This window comes from Sminthopsis crassicaudata, chromosome 1, assembly GCF_048593235.1.
Source record: "Sminthopsis crassicaudata isolate SCR6 chromosome 1, ASM4859323v1, whole genome shotgun sequence".
NCBI lineage: Eukaryota > Metazoa > Chordata > Mammalia > Dasyuromorphia > Dasyuridae > Sminthopsis > Sminthopsis crassicaudata.
This window is the reverse complement of record NC_133617.1, coordinates 462675176-462687629: the sequence shown is the minus strand read 5'-3', so window position 1 is coordinate 462687629 and position 12454 is coordinate 462675176. Positions and strand designations below refer to the sequence as shown.

General features: G+C 35.1%; 1 long non-coding RNA gene across 1 annotated transcript in view; it reads right to left on the bottom strand.

The window, feature by feature from the left end:
- LOC141554970 (uncharacterized) overlaps window positions 1-11660 on the bottom strand; it is a 116592-nt gene extending 104932 nt beyond the window's left edge. Inside the window, exon 1 of the long non-coding RNA XR_012486018.1 lies at window positions 11551-11660. This is a non-coding gene — a long non-coding RNA (uncharacterized LOC141554970). The remainder of the gene's footprint in view (window positions 1-11550) is intronic.
- Window positions 11661-12454: the final 794 nt, after the last annotated feature.

Here is a 12454-nt window from a genome sequence, read left to right as displayed (position 1 = left end):
TCCCTTAGTGGTTTCATAAGCTCCTGTGGGTTCAATTATCTTCCCAATGAAGCTAACTTTAAAATCTGTATATCCAAACTTTAACTTCTCCTGAATTCAAGAGTGTACTGGAACTAGCTTAAATCCAGCTGATTGTTAAAATATCATTGTGAGCATTTACCTCTTAAAAATCAGTAAATTCTACAAAATAAGGCTTGATGTCTCATTTTGTTGATTGTCCAGACCAAAGTTTAAACAACCTCATATGGGATCTCATAACTGAATGTGGGAGTTGCAAAATTATGATTTATTATCAATAAGAGTTTGATTTGAACCATTCTCCAATTGATAAATGGTCAAAGGATATGAACAGACAATTCTCAGATAATGAAACTGAAACTATATCCACTCATATGAAAGTGTTCCAAATCACTACTGATCAGAGAAATGCAAATTAAGACAACTCTGAGATACCACTACACACCTGTCAGATTGGCTAAGATGACAGGAACAAATAATGATGAATGTTGGAGGGGATGTGGGAAAACTGGGACACTAATGCATTGTTGGTGGAGCTGTGAAAGAATCCAACCCTTCTGGAGAGCAATTTGGAACTATGCCCAAAAAGTTATCAAACTGTGCATACCCTTTGATCCACCATTGCTACTACTAAGCTTATATCCCAAAGGAATACTAAAGAGGGGAAAGGGACCTGTGTGTGCCAAAATGTTTGTAGCAGCTCTTTTCGTAGTGGCTAGAAACTGGAAGATGAATGAATGTCCATCAATTGGAGAATGGTTGGGTAAATTATGGTATATGAACGCTATGGAATATTATTGTTCTGTAAGAAATGACCAGCAGGAGGAATACAGAGAGGCTTGGAGAGACTTACATGAACTGATGCTGAATGAAATGAGCAGGACCAGGAGATCACTATAACTTCAACAACAATATTGTATGAAGATGTATTCTGATGGAAGTGGATATCTTCAACATAAAGATCCAACTCACTTCCAGCTGATCAATGATGGACAAAAACAACTACACCCAGAGAAGGAACACTGGGAAGTGAATGTAAAATATTAACACTACTGTCTATCTACCCAGGTTACTTATACCTTTGGAATCCAATACTTAATGTGCAACAAGAAAATTGGATTTACACACATATATTATATCTAGGTTATACTGTAACACATGTAAAATGTATGGGATTGCCTGTCATCTAGGGGAGGGAGTAGAGGGAGGGAGGGGAAAATCTGGAAAAATGAATACAAGGGATAATGTTATAAAAAAATCACTCATGCATATGTACTGTCAAAAATGTATAAGTATAAAATTAATAAAAATAAGAGTTTGATTTTTATACCTATTTTATATACTAATATATAAAATAGGTATATATACCAATATACCTGGGCTGGTATTAAAATTTCTCCGATGAAAAGAGGTCACAAGTGGAAAAAATTTAAGAAGTTTAGACCATTGGCATCAAACTCAAATAGAAATGGGGAAATGTATATAAGGATCCCTTTAAGCTGCTTTTTTATTAGGAAAACCACACATAATGTTATATATTTTGTTATATTTTATTTATTTTGTTAAATACTTTTCAATTATATGGTTTGGGAATATTGTGAGCTTCATGGGCAGGGTGTTTGATATCTCTGATCTATTATCAATAAAGTGATTTTTTTAAGTATTTAATAAAAATTAAAAATAACTATGCATCATATATACATTCTTTCATCCCATCATTTTAAAACTAGTTGTTAGACATTTATCAACACATTGCTACCTAAACTCTAGGACTCTATAAGATAGATCTCAAAAGGGTGCAAAAGTATAAAACTGCACATAAAACTTTTGGGATACCCTGTATTATTTGCTGCTTGGTGAGCATTTTTCTCTGGATATTCTATAAGCATTTCTAAATTCACATATTTATTCTAGTTCCCTCCCAAAATCTATCACTCTTCCAAATTCTCTCATTATCTTCTAAAGATGCCTTCCCTTTCTAGTCTTTCAGATTTGTAACCTTGTAATCATCAACAACTCTTCCCCTTCCATTCTGTCAGTTCAACTTCCCCAACATCTTCACATCTGTCTCCTTTTCTCCACTTATACAGTCTGGTCTAGTTCATGTCCTCATTAATTCTCATCTGGTCTAATGTAATAAGCCTCCGTTCTGCTTCTCATCTCTTTCATCTCTAATCCATCCTCCATAAAACTACCAAGATGATATTCTGAAATACAGATATGATCATATAACACCTTTGCTCAGAAATCTTCAGTGAACTTCTCTTACCTATAAAGAAAAAAATGTAAACTCTTAGCCTGGCATTTAGATCCCTCTGTGACATGCTTTCCATACCCTTTATAGAAAGCAAGACAACACTACTTTCATATGAAATTTATTGTTGTTCAGTCATGTCTGACTCTTCATGATCCCATTTGGGGTTTTCTTGGTAGAAATACTAACGTGCCATTTCCTTTCCTGCCCATTTTACAGATGGGAAACTGAGACAAACATGGGTAAATGATTTGTCCAGGGTCACACAAAAAAAGGATGTAAATGAGGAAAATAAAATATGCCTACTTCACAATTTTGCTTAGGTCAGGCCTTAAGTACAGATTACTGATTAAAATTAGCTACTATGAATTAAGATGGTTCTCTTATTATTTAAGTGGCAATTCCTCACCCTTTGTTCTAATCATCATCTAGAACTTGTCCACTAATAATAGTTATATCCTCATCGAGGGTCTTTCTGGATTTCTCTTTTCCAGTCTTTCTATACCTTCTTGGTTATCTTATCAGTCCCCACAGATTCAATTATCATCTCTATGTAGTCGAATCCCAGATTTACATATGCAGACTTAATCAATCTCCTAAACACCTGTCTCCAAAGCCTCTTGCCTTTTTATCCTGGATTTCTAGCATATGGTTACATAATCAAAAGAAAAACAGTAATTTTAACTTGTATAGCATTTAAAGATTTATGAATAGATTTTCAGGCAATAGGATAGTCAAATATGCACATTATTATTTCCATTTAATCAAATGAGGAAGCCAAGTTCATTCAGAGAGGTTGGCATTTAATTATATAATTAGTAAGTGTTAGAAACAAGTTTTTAATCCAGGCCACTTAATTCTAAATCAGCACTCTTTTTATTGCACTGTAGGAACTGTTTTTCATTATTACAGATTTGTTATTTAATCTCAACTGAACCATCATTCCTTTTATTCTTACTTAATAAACTATCATGCTTCCCACAGAAACTGTTCCAAATCATTTCCTCTCTTCCCAAGCCTCCTACATATTTCCCTAACCTCCAAATTCTCAGCAATGACCTCATTTCCTATTGACTGAAAAAACCTGAGGTCACTTATTATGAGCTCTTTTGTCTTTCCCACTTTGCTCTTCTAAATGTTTTAATTTTCATCTTTGTTCATCTTTACTCCAGTAACTGAAGAAAGGAGTGGTCCTCTTTTCTTAGGCCAATTTCTCTACTTATCTATTTGATCCTATTCCTCTCTGTCCCATCCATCATTCCATCTCTCTCATCTTTTATTTCTCTCCATCCACAATGCATGGAATATAGTAAATATTTTAGAAATGCTTGATGCTTATGGAAGCAGAAAAAGGTACTGACTCCTCCCTTTTCTCATAAATAAGTCTATGTTTTTCCCACCCTTTAGAAAATTTTATGTGACTTTGTTATCCCATCAGGCTAGTGTCCCCTGTTGCTCTATAGCTACCTATAACTATAACCATTCATTTTCCAATATTGGTAAACTCAGTTTATCAATTTTTTTAATTACGCCATCCAAAACCTATTTTCAATCCTTTTTCCCTTTAACTTGATTTCTAAGATCTATTCTAGCTCTACACCTATAACCTGAGAATTTGCAGCTTTCAAAAACTGTTGACCATCCCTCCTCTATTCCACCCAAACAGTCTATTATCTGTTGGCTTTCATAACACTATTCTCTCCTAATTCTTCTATTTTTGATCCTTAAGGGAGTAGTCCTCCAAGGTTCCATCCTACGCCACTTTTTTTCCATCTTCTCCTTCTCCTCTTTCTTCAAGAAGGACTATTTAAATCAATGTTTGCACAGTGTTTTAGACTATTATACTCTCCTACCCCTATTCCAGCTCAACCAGGACTATTTTTATTTTCACATTCTCAGTATCTAGCATAGATTGTTGTTTGTCCTTCATTGTTGAAGAGGACCATGACATCAGGGAGGTGATGACATGAAGTGCAAGTGAATTGGATTTAAGTAAGAGAGGGCTGGGCAAGGTCACCTGCCTCACTTTCTCCTTCAGAGCCATCTGGTTCCAATGGCCAGTTATAGATCAGGACTGGATACAGTGGGAGACCTTGGCCTTTGTAAGCTAAAGTCTTCAACAGGTCTCAGTTTGACTAAGGCTACCCATTTAGTGATTAAGGCTAGGTAGAAATTGAGGCAAAAAAATTGACCTTTTCCACCTGGTCCCCCAAAAAAGTAACTAAATAAATAAATATGGTAGGGAAAGATCCTCAGGGTTTCTGGCCCAAACAAGACAAGAGTCACATCCAAAGGGTCATTATTACTCTTTCTAGACTGTTGAACGTGGGAAGCCTAAATTCTGAATCCTGAAATAATTTCAAATGGAGTAAACCTTTGCACCAAAGTGCCACATTCAATTGCATCCTAATTTCTAATGTTCCCCTTTTGCTTTACATCCATACATAGTCTAATTAATTTCAGTATACCCAATACTCCTTCTCAGTAAATAATGTTATTATTGTCATTGAAAAACTCTCAAATTGAATCAAATTTGCTTTTTACAAAAGGCTTCATTTTTTACAATTGCAAGCATAAATAAGTATGTCTTGTTTCACTAAGTAGTTTAAACAATTGTTCAGACTTGGCTGCTTTGATGCTTTCAAAGGCAAATCCAAAGGAGAAAATAAGAATTGATGTGTTCCTAAGTTGCTTATAGCCTACATAAAAACAAGTATGAGTGGGAACAGCATTTTAAGGACATCCTAATATACAGGAGCATTCTAGTTCACATTTCATTTAGTGTTTATAGTCAGAAGAGATCTGGAGTTCCAGATAAGCTTATCATGGCAGTGAAGATCAGTAAAGCTGAAGTTGATAAAATACCTGCTTCTTTTCATATCCTCTCTTCCCATGTTGAAGCTTCATGTGCCACTCCAGAATTTGGGCTATATTTTTTCTATTGTGTGACTGAACTTCTGAAAGCAGCAAGCTAAGGAAACTGCCTTTCTAGACTCAAACACAGTCAGAAAAGATAGTTACAAGAATACTAATTAGGAGTGTTTGTACCTAACTCAAATACTACAAACCATGAGGTAAATGGCACGCAGCATACTCATTGTTGATAGAAGGAGTGGGACACTACCAGATGGGAAGTAGGAGAGAAAAAGAGATAAAGAGACACCCATTTGAGGCTTCTTACTGGAGAGACTGCAGGGCCAGGGAGAGGAGAAAGAAGGAAAACAGAGGCTAGCCTGCCATCTGGTAACTTGCTATTTTAACTATTCCCACCAGCTAGTATTTAAACACTATCTTTGCATTCTAAAATTGATGCCTTGTAAAAAAAACACCAGCTGATCTATACTAGTTTTGCCTCTGGGTGCTAAGCTTCTTTGCTCTGTAACTTGGTGCAACTGAATGATAAAAAGACAACATATAAAGTTTACACTGTTGTATGGGTGTCAGGGATGGAGTAACACTTCCAGATAATCCTTCAAAACCAAAACCCTAGGAGAACAGAATTTTTTTACAAGACAGATGTTAGATTGTATTAGAGGTCATCTAATCTACCTATCAGAATTTTTCTACATTGAATTGTTTTGAGATAAAAGGATATATCTTAATTCAAGTTAAAAAAAAAAAGCATAACATTCCAGATACTATTATACATAAGGAAATCTGTCGAATTTCATAGCAAAAGCCAAAACATTAGTAATAATGGGTAGTTTGTATATAGTATCATTTATAAGATTTACAAAGCATTTTTATATGATATTTCATTTGATTCTCATGATAACTATGGGAGGTAGGTTATATTTTATGGATTTTTTCAGATAAGGAGATTGTAGTTGAAAGATTGTAAATGAATTGTACAAGGCAGCTTTGCTAATTCCAAGTGCAGCATTGTAGCCACTGCATCACCTGAATGCCCTACTTAGGATAAAGGAGATAAACAAAGACAAAAAAGCACCCTTTTTATATTTATTTTCTCCATCCATGAAAATAAGCCAGGGGATTCTCTAAAATAGATCCTTGAAGCACCAGGGCAGCTAATTGGACAGCCTGTGCTATCCTTGCCAGTAGAATTAAATCATGTAGGCAATATATGACTTGTCACAGATATTTCTGTGGTCCAAAGGCTGTTTTTTCAGCCTTTTTATCCTTCATCCAAAATTAGTCTTAATTCCTAAGTCTTAAACCCTAGTTCAGACTACTGGGCTTCTCCACTAGAACCTGACAGCTAAAGAAACAGCCTAGACTATCCTTGAATTGGAATCCATGTTAAGTTTCAAATCATTCTCCAAAACCACAATATTTATTAAGTACCTAATCTATGTGAAGCACTATACTGGGTTCAGAGTTTAGATAAGACTGGATCTTTGCCCCCATACAAATTTATATTGGGGGGAGGAAAGAAAGCTTAGGCAAAAGATCCTAATATAATGACAAGTAACAAGTGCATTTCAGAGTAATAAAATAAAAGTGGGATATGAAAAGGAAAGCTACTACCAACTGAAAGTAACAGGAAAGGTTTCCTAAAAGATGTGGTATTTAAGTTGGTCTTTAAAATATTAGTACAACAGCAAAACAACTGTTTGGTCATGCATACATATATTGCATTTAATTTATACTCTAGCATATTTGACATGTATTGGTCAACCTGCCATCTGAGAGGGGGAGGGAGGGGAAAAAATTGGAACAAGGGGTTTGGCAATTGTCAATGTTGTAAAATTACCCATGCATATATCTGGTAAATAAAAATTGTTTAAAAAAATTTTTTAAATAAAAAAATATTAGTACAAATTCAGTAGGTAAAGAGTGAACATCCCAGGCATAAAAAATGCATGAGCGAAAAGCACGGAGATATTATTATTATATGGAAGGGTGTGATCTGGAGCCAAAAAAATAAATCAAATTCAACTCCACTCAGCTGTCAAAATGATCTTCTTAAAGGATATGTGTTCCCCTATTTCCTCTTCCCTAATATACTCCAGTGGTTTACTGTTACCTCTTAAAGTGAATATGAAATCCTCTATTCAATATTCAAAGTCCTTCATAAACTAGTCATCCACCCACATCTTTCCAGTCTTTTTACATCTTATTCGTTTCCACATACTCATGACACTGACTTCCTTGCTACTCTTCAAACAAGATTCCAGCTGTTTTTACCAGTCTTTCCTCCGTGTCTGAAATTTTTTTCTTCCTTGTTTTTACCTTCTGACTTCCCTATGCCAGATAAAATCCCACTCTAAAAGAAGTCTTTCCTCTTTTCCTTTTATGCTAGTACCTTCCCTCAATTGATTATTTCCTATTTATTTGGCCTATATCTTGTTAGTGGGCAGCTCAATCTCACACTGGATAGGGTGCCAGACTTGGAATCAGTAAGAGTCATCTTTTTGAGTTCAAATTTGCCCTAAGAGGGACAGAATGACAGAAGAGAGAGAATAGAATTCACAGGGCAAATACAGCTAACAATATTGATTATGAGAAGAATTTTGAGACAAGTTTCTCTGATAAAAACTCATTCCTCAGAGTATCAGCCTTGAAGTCAGGAGGACCTGAGTTCAAATATGATCTCAGACATTTGACACTTCCTAGCTGTGTGACCCTGGGCAAGTCACTTACCCCCAACTGCCTAAGCAAAAATAAAAAACCAACAAAAAAACAACAACAACAACAAAAAAACAAGATCTCATTCTCCAAAAGTACAGGTAACTGAGTCAAATTTATTTAAAAAAACCATTCCCCAATTGATAAATGATCAAAATATATGAATTATACCCAAAGGTCTATAAAATCTTTGATCTAACAATACTGTTAATAGGCATGAATCTCCAAAAAAAAAAAAAAAAGGATTTAAAAAAGGAAGAAAAGAAAAAGGAGTCTTTATGTACAAAAAAATTTTAGAATCTCTTATCTCAGGGCAAAGAATGGGAAGTTGAGGGGATAACCATTGACTGGGAATGGCTGAATAAATTATGATATGTGATTATGATGAAATGTTATTGTTCTATAAGAAATGATGGGCAGGATGCTCTCGGAAAAACCTGAAAAGTCCTCCATGAACTCAAGCAAAGTGAAATGAACTAGTAATGTTATGGGATGAACATCTGTGAATGATTTAGCTATTCTCAGAAATACCATGATCCAAGACAACTCTTGAGGACTTTATTATGAAAAATGCTATCCATACCAGAAAAAGAACTAGTGGCATCTGAATACAGATAGAAGCATACTTTTTTTTTACTTTATTTTTCTTGAGGGTTTTTTGGGGAGCAGAAGGAACAATCTTCCCCCACCCTATCCCCTAGATGGCAAGCAATTTACTGTATGTTATACATGATAAAATATATATTAAATACAATATATATAAATATATTTATACAATTATCTTGCTGCATTAAGAAAAATCAGATAAAAAATAAAATAAAATTAATAAGAAAACAAAATGCAAATGAATAACATCAAAAAGAGTGAAAATGGTATGTTAAGATCCACATTCAGTTCTCACTATACTCTCTCGGGGTGCAGATGGCTCTCTTCATCACAAGATCATTAGAACTGGTCTCAATCATCTCGTTGGAAAGAGGCATGTCCATCAGAATTGATCATTGTATAATATTGTTGTTGCCATGTACAATGATCTCCTGGTTTTACTCATTTCATTAGCATCAGTTCATGAAAGTTTATCCAGGCTTCTCTGAGATCATCCTGCTGATTGTTTCTTATAGAATAATAATATTCCATAACATTTAGCCATTTTCCAAATGATGGGCATTCACTCAGTTTCCAGTTTATTGCCACTACAAAAAGGGCTAGTCCCTCCTCAATTAATGTATCAAAAATAAACTGAACATCTCATCACATTTGGATGTATTCCAAATCATTCTTTGGTTAATTGGTCTATCATACTAGATTATCAATATAATTATTATTTTTAACTTTCACAGAAAGAGTGCCAAAATTCTTAACCTGAGGAAACTTTACTGCATAAAATGAAATCATAGAATCATTAGATTTAGCATTAGAAGGAATTGAAGAGATTTAAAGAGATTCATTAAGAAGAAGATTTGGAAGTTATTCCTAGCATTAGAAATAAAAGAAGGTACGGATTCTGAACTGGGCCCAAAAGGGCATTAGCAGGTTTTCTTGCCAGGGATAATTGCTGAGAGTATTAAAGGACAGACAAAGATGAGCTTGAACTAGGCTTGTAATTAAAGGGTAAGGAAAGGAGGAAGAATGAGCATCTGTTAAAACACTTACTATTTTACTAAATATTTTACAAATATTATTTTGAGACCTGATGAAAAGTCTAGAGAAAGTTTTTGGGTAGGTTTCATTGTGATAATGTCAAAATATATGGCAAAGAAAGCTTTGTTTGCAATAGTATGGACTTCTGGAATATATTACTAGATAGACAGGAAGCCCATATAAAGTAGGCAATAAAGTAGTCTAGAGCTGAGCCAGATAACACTTGAACCAGAAAAAACTTGAGGAGGGCATATGGAGTTGAGAAGAAATGAGGGTCATTATGAGTACATTAACTGGGTATTTTGTTATGGGAGAAATGAAACATGGCTTCATAGAGGATAGGTGATCTTGAGAATGAAATCAGACTCTTGAAAAAAAAACTATATGTAGAAAATAATGCAATACAGCCAAAGTCATGTGGTTAATAAGCATTTATTAAGTACTTCCTATGGCCAGGCATTATTGTCTCCTTTAATCCTTACCACAACCCTGAGTGGTTGTTTCTATTATTATTCTCATTTTATAATTGAAAAAACTGAGGCACACAGAAGTTGTGATTTGCCCAGAATCATACAGTAACTGCCTTAAGCTAAATTTCCTAACTCCAAGCCCAAAACTCTATTGAAGGTGCCATCTGCCTGCCTCTAAAACACTGGGAATCCCAATCTAAAGGCAAAAAGTCCACAGCTCTCCCTCAATGTGTGTGACTAAGGAACAATCTTGTATCCTAAGTTACTGAAATGTAATCTGTTGCAAAGGGAAATTATGGTCTCAAACCAAATGAAAATAACAAGATATATTAGAAGTCAGATTGTCTACAGTTTCTATTCCACATCTCCAAACCTGCAGGTTTCTTTTGATTGGTTAACTAGGCAGGAGAATTTTTCCACTTGTATTCCTATCAGGAACATGTCACTAAAGGATCATGTTTCTTTTGCACAGTACATGAAAAAATTGTTTTGTGTCAACCAAAGAAATACTGCTTTGGCAATGAACAATGCTGGGGCCCTTCTGTATTTTCTCTGAGGATCAAATTATATCTACTGACCTGGAGGGGAGAAAAGGCAAAGGGCTAAAACAAGTTTGATTTGGTCTGATAAAGGTTTTGCTCCCAGAAAATCATGTTATACTCTCTTGGCTAAAGCAAGATGTAATACAGTCACAAGACTGGAGAGTGTCACTGGGGAATAAAAGAATGAAAGGATGATAAAGTGAAAGACCTAACTGGCTGGAAAAAAAATTACTCTTTTCTTAGGGTTCTTCAATATCAATACCTTAGAGTGAGTGATGCTGCAGGGGCTGTATCTATGAGATGAAGAAAAGAAATACAGAAAGGAAAGGGAAAGGAGAAATCATGACTCATCATTTGGTAGCATTTTTATTTTTGTGACTTGTCATCTTAACTTATCCTTTGCTCTCCCATTCTCTCATACTAGACCCTTCTATTCAATAGCTATAATGCTGAATGTTGGTAAGTCAGCCTTTGTTTCTATATTATTTATTCCATATTATCAAACATATTTCCCTTTTTTTCAGGTTCCAGATCAAATAAAATTCCTAGAGTAGTCTAGTCATGTTTGGGATGGATAAGTAATTACAGCCTTAACCACAAATTGTTTCTTCTAGTCTAAGCTTTTTGCTGAGCCATACTTGCTTTAATTTTTTTTCAGCTGCAGACCAATAATGCTGACATGGTTATGAATAGGAAATAATGGCTCTTGCAGCCACTTAACAGGAAAATGCAAGGTTGGCAGTATAATGCAGAGATAGGAATGAACAACAAACTTGTTTCTATGGGGGAAAAAAATCTTCCCCAAGAGATATAGGTTACTAGTGGGGTAATGACATAAAATGAAATCATCTTACTTCTTTCTCTTCCACCCCCTTCTTCTGCTGCTATAGAAACCCAAATATACACATAAGCCTGAATAAAACAAAAATGAATTAGATGGTTACCAGCGCCACTAAATTAACCCTGACGAATGTCACCATAGCAACATACTGAAGGAAAAGGGGAGAACAAGCAAACTAAGGACATCAATACTCACTCCATTTGTGTGTGGGGGGGTGCCTCCTCTGCTGTATTTGAGCGCTGCAGTCTGACCAGCACGTGGTACTTTTCCTCTGAGTCCTTTTTGTTGTACTCAAGGTGGAGCTCTGATCCTTCTCTTCTTCCTCCTCTCTTTGCCTCCCCCCTCCACATACTTTCTTCTACACAGTGTGTTGAATAAAAATTCAGTATCTCTCACCACATAACTTTGTAAATAAAAAGAGAAGCAAAAAATATATATTAATTTTTTTTAAATAAAAAGGGAAGCAATTGGCCAATAATCCTCATTAGAAATGATAACTGATCTACTTAAGCTTTTTTGGGCATATCAATCAATAACATTTATTAAGTTCCAACTGTGTACAAGGTACTGGGAATATAAAGAATGAAACAATCTTTTCTTTTTTTTATTATTTTATTTTTTTATTCATTTTTCCAAATTATCCCCTCCCTCCCTCCACTCCCTCCCCCCGATGGCAGGTAATCCCATACATTTTACATGTGTTACAATATAACCTAGATACAATATATGTGTGTAAATACCTTTTTCTTGTTGCACATTAATTATTAGCTTCCGAAGGTATAAGTAACCTGGGTAAATAGACAGTAGTGCTAACAATTTACATTCGCTTCCCAGTGTTCCTTCTCTGGGTATAGTTATTTCTGTCCATCATTGATCAACTGGAAGTGAGTTGGATCTTCTTTATGTTGAAGATATCCACTTCCGTCAGAATACATCCTCATACAGTAAACAATCTTTTCTTTAGAGGAACTTGCTTTCTGTTGGCATTAAGACCTAAGACAACCTTTGAGGTTGGCAGCCTCACATTGCGTGGTGGTTTTGGCAAAAAAAAAAAATGACATAGAGCAAGCTTGCCATAAAATATTACTACTGAAGAAAC